The following is a 5,004-nucleotide window of genomic DNA, read 5'->3' as shown; positions in this document are numbered from 1 at the left end:
CATCATGTGAGTCTCTACCATTAAACCTTACCCTGTTTGTTCACAATTTTCCATACTTCATTTGGCTGATAACAAGTACTGATAAGTACTAATAACAAGGAGACAACCAAAAACACATTTATGAAAATGGCATTATACATACTTTATTAATGCAACACTGTGTTAAAATCAGTTTCAAAATGCATAACAGAAGATGTGACAAGCATGATGAATCATCAACACACTGTTTTCTTAAGTGGACACAGTGCAAGTATAAGAAAGCTTAATAAATTAATAATAATAAGATGATTTGATGCTTCTGCCAAACATTTCTGATGACCCTTTCTGCATGGATTCTTAGAAGTGCTAGACCAGTGAATCTCAACCTTTTGGCGTACCGGACCCCAGTCCAATTCAGAACCATCCTCAAGGATCCCCAGAACAAAATTGACTCATCTATGTATGTCTTTGTGAGGACCAAATGTAGTCAAGTATAATTCAAGTTAGTTAACCATATCATCATGGCCATATCATCAGCTATATTGGATTTTTCTTTCATGGGAACATGTCAAAATATACAAAATGTATACAAAAATTCATACTTTATACGGACCCCCTGGCCTTGCGTCAAGGACCACTAGGGGTCCACGGACCCCTGGTTGAGAAACACTGTGCTAGACGATCTGTCAAATACTAAATAGTGCTTGTAGGTAGAAGACATTTTGACACACACTTTCACACTGAATGGCTTCTCTGTGGAAATCTCAAAACAGTCTATCATTGCTATTCTGTGTCCAAAGGACTCCACAAACTAGTGAGGCATAATTTTGTGCCTGTCACAGTTGTCTAAAACAATGTTTGTGCAGGCAGATCCAATCTGAGGTGCATAAGGTTAACATAAGTATTTAAAATGAAGTGAGAATTTTTCTTATTTCTGACATGAAAAGCAGCATAAGACACTAAAAACCTTCATGGCAGGGATTCTCAACTCTAGCCCTCAGAGTTCACTTCCTATATAATTTAGCTCCAACCTCAATCAAACTCACCTGCCTGTACCTTTCTAGTAATCGTGAAGATCTTGGTTAGCCTGTGCAGGTGTATTTTATTAGGGTTGGATCTCAACTCTGCAGTAAAGTGGACCTCAAGGGCCAGAGTTGAGAACCCATGTAATAAAGATTCCCAAGTTTGGCATACCTGTATAATGCTTTACTTTAAGATCACTGAAAAACTATCAGACATCCTGAGTTTACGCCACAGCAGTCAGTTTTCTTCTGCGCACACACAAGTAAGTTACATTCAGTTAGTGACACTGAGTGGTGTCGTGTGAAGACGACCATCTCCTCCAGCCTGGTGGGTCATCGTCTCAGCTGGCTGCAATGTGTTTTTTTCTTAAAGGGGTCACATGATGCGATTTCGATCTTTATCAAAGTTAAGACTCACGCAAGAGAGAGAGAGAGAGAGATACAGGGTCACATCACAGTGGAGTCAGTTGTCTTAACCGTGGCTTGTGTACTGCAAACACATACCAGCTTCATCACTGTGTCTGTCACGCGACTCTGTTCCCCTTTCGGGCTTGAACTGATGGTAAAACTAATGACATTATTTACTGTCTTTACATTTATTTGGAATGCTGAAGCTCGCGATTATGGTAAGGGGCGTTATGGCCAATCACAATGCACTGGGTCAGCTGGCCAATCAGAGCAGACTGCGTTTGTCGGAAGGAGGGAATTTGTAGAAAACGAACCTACAATAATGTACAGTATTTGAAAAATAATGTGTTTTTTGAACATTAAAGCATGTCACCATATTCTGTTACACCAAATACACAAAATAATGATCTTTAAAAAAGCATAATATGACTGTAACAAAGTCTGTAGGTCGGGAAGAAGGAGGCAGGAACCGGCGAACACTTAAACAAACTTTAATAATAAAATAAACTCAAAACAGCGCGACAGCCCCTCGCGGACGACTGTCGCGCACAAACAAAACCAAAACACAAAATAAAATCCAGGCCTGGTCCTCTCTCGTCTTTCCCTGTCGTCACTCCTCCTTTGTATCCTTCCGGAGCTCCTCCATGAGACTCGAGACCAGTGAGTGGCGCAGGTGTCGCGCATTCGCAATTACTCCTCGCTCTGTTCCCACGGCTCTCGGCCCCACCCCTCTCGTCACAATGACCCCTTTAACTGCTCCCACTTACTGTTTAGTCACACCTAGCCTAACTATATGAAATGAAAATGTACAAAAATGTAGTCAGTACTTTTTAAAATTGTAAGAAATAAAAATGAGATACATTAGAAATGTATTTTAGTGAAGTATTCAGTTTAAATTACACTTAAGTTAAGTACAAACCCCCAAAAACAATATTTAATTTCAGCAACGTTAGTGAAATAAAATAAAATAACTCTTTACACCTATGCATAAAACGATTGCAAGACATTTCATGGTACATGACCCGTTTCTGCTCACCTGCTCCCTGGTTGTCTGTTTAATAGCATTGTCCCTAAATAACATGTGAATATAATGTTGGCTACTTCAGAAAACTGAAAATAAGCAGTACCTTTACAGTTACAGTACCTTTGTTGTAAATGGAGACTTTTATTGCGTCATCCGTGTTCATCTTCAAGCAGGCAGTTTGGGTTCTGGATGAAAACAAATCTAGCTGTTATTCAAAAGAAGCAATACACCCAAAATTAATGCAACTGTCATATAATTCTAAGAAAGTAAGATCCAGCCCCAATACTGAAAGATGTCTAGGCATATCAAATGTGCATGTGAAAAAGGTATAAAGATAAAAAAGAATTGTGTCATCCTAGATTTAAACTTTTTTGATTGATTTTTGTATATGTAAATACGTAAAAGATAAAAAAGAAATACGTAAACTGAAAAAGTCATGAAAAATGTACAGTTAATTATTGTGGAAGGGAGAGTTTCGCTGACCTGGAGACAGGTTTGTTTTACATAGGCTATAACATTTTCCTAATGTGGCTGAGAGAATGTTCTTTCTTATCTTGAAACATTGTGCCAGTGTTTTACTGACAATATTGTATAAATTGTTACCTCAACAACATCCTCAAAATGTTGCAGATAAAATGTTCTAGCTTTGTTAATACGTCACATTAAAGAGCATTTTATTAAAAAAAAGCCATCACCTCCGGCCTCAATGACATCCTTACAGTGCATCCGGAAAGTATTCACAGCACTTCACTCTTCCACATTTTATATTACAGCCTTATTCCAAAATGGATTAAATTCATTATTTTCCCTAAAAATTCAGAAAACAGAAAATAAGCACATCTAAAAAAATCTCTTTCTTACCTTTATGAAAACGTCGTGGGTAAACGAACATAACCGGAGATATGTTAGCAAATATGATGATTTTGCATATCACCCCTGCATCCCAGGCCATCTAACGTGGCGACGCCTCTTGTTGTTTAGTCTTTTTTTCAAGTGTGAGACCTAAAATATCTTTCTTCTTGGTGAGTTTTTTACCTTTTTTATCATGTAATTCACTATTGCAGACTTTAACACAACAAGAACGTACCATTTTAAATCAAATGAAAACGTCTCGGTTACGTATGTAACCCTTGTTCCCTGAAGGAGGGAACGGAGACATCACGTCGGAGGACCGACAAATTGCGATCTCGCTTAGAAGGACCAATCTATTTCGAGTGTAAACTAGACGAGCCAATGCACATTGGCATGCGATTATTGCATCCAGCTGCTGCTGATCACAGCGTGAGTATAAGTAGGCAGCAGATGCAGCGCATATTTAGGTTTTCGCTGAGGAGCCGAGCCGGTGACCCGGCTGCTCAGCGGTGGTACAGGAGCTGTGGCGACGGGACGTGACGTCTCCATTCCCTCCTTCAGGGAACGAGGGTTACATATGTAACCGAGACATTCCCTTTCAGTCGGTCACTCTCGACGTCACGTCGGAAGACCGACGAATTGGGATCCTACCAAAAGGCCACAGCTACCTACCCCTTCCAGTGTCCTGTGGAAGCCACCCCTACTTTTTGGCGTAGGCCAGAGCCTGCACAAGAGGACCAGCTACTGCTACTATGGCACTACCCACTGAGTAAGACTGGATAACACTGGGTAAACGCACCCGCTCTATTTGGAACAGGGACATTACAGAAGCTCGAACCTTCCCGAAGGAGGTTTCGGAAGCAATACACATATGGACATCCCTTAGGTGCATATAGAAGAATGGATATGAGTGAACCCTCTTGGAATGGCAGAAGTCTGCCGGGGAAACACAGACTCAAGGCTATTCTGTGGAAGGGTGATGGCATCCACTATACAGTGGGCCATCCTCTGCTTTGAGATGGCATTGCCCTTCTGCCGGCCTCCGTGACAGACAAGAGCTGGTCTGAGGTCCTGAAGCTTTGCGTCCGGTCTATCACCACCTAATTCCTGAAGGGAGTAGCGGGAACCTTGGGAACGTAGCCGGGCCAGGGCCTCAGGGTTACCTGGGAATCAGCCGGCCCGAACTCTAGGCACGAATCGTCGACCGAAAATGCATGCAGGTCCCCTACCCTATTGATGGAGGCCAATGCTAGCAGGAGCAAAGTCTTCATTGAAAGGAACTTCAGCTCAACCGCCTGCAAAACGGCTCAAATGGGCCCTGCTGTAGTGCCGTGAGCACCAGAGTCAGGTCCCAAGAGGGAATAGAGGGGGGCCGTGGAGGATTTAACCTTCTCGCCCCCTTAAGGAACCTGACGACTAGGTCATGTTTCCCCAACGACCTCCTTCTACGGGGTAGTGGTTAGCAGCGATTGCAGCGACAAACTTTAAAGGTGGAGGGAGACAGCCTTCGCTCCAACCCTTGCTGCAAAAAGGACAGCACAACTCTGATTGGGCATCTTCGGGGGTCTTCTCGGCGAGAAGAACACCACTCAATGAACAGGTTCCACTTCAAGGGTAGGCGTGTCTCGTAGGCGGTGCTCTCGCTGAAGTGATGGTGTCAACTACCTCTTGGGGTAGACCACTCAGAAACTCCGCGTCCCATCCAGGGACCGGACATGA

At 42.6% G+C, this 5,004-nt stretch overlaps 1 long non-coding RNA gene across 1 annotated transcript in view; it reads right to left on the bottom strand.

Annotated features, from left to right (window-relative positions):
* LOC107598199 (uncharacterized) overlaps positions 1 to 2,933 on the bottom strand; it is a 7,299-nt gene extending 4,366 nt beyond the window's left edge. Inside the window, exons 1-2 of the long non-coding RNA XR_001610531.1 lie at positions 2,917 to 2,933; positions 2,554 to 2,618 (exon numbers count right to left, since the gene is read on the bottom strand). This is a non-coding gene — a long non-coding RNA (uncharacterized lncRNA). The remainder of the gene's footprint in view (positions 1 to 2,553; positions 2,619 to 2,916) is intronic.
* Between the last annotated feature and the right edge of the window lie 2,071 nt (positions 2,934 to 5,004).

The sequence above is a fragment of the Sinocyclocheilus grahami genome, unplaced genomic scaffold, assembly GCF_001515645.1.
Source record: "Sinocyclocheilus grahami isolate Dianchi unplaced genomic scaffold, SAMN03320097.WGS_v1.1 scaffold247.1, whole genome shotgun sequence".
NCBI lineage: Eukaryota > Metazoa > Chordata > Actinopteri > Cypriniformes > Cyprinidae > Sinocyclocheilus > Sinocyclocheilus grahami.
Note: the sequence above shows the minus strand (reverse complement) of the source record. Positions and strands in the feature narration are given on the sequence as shown.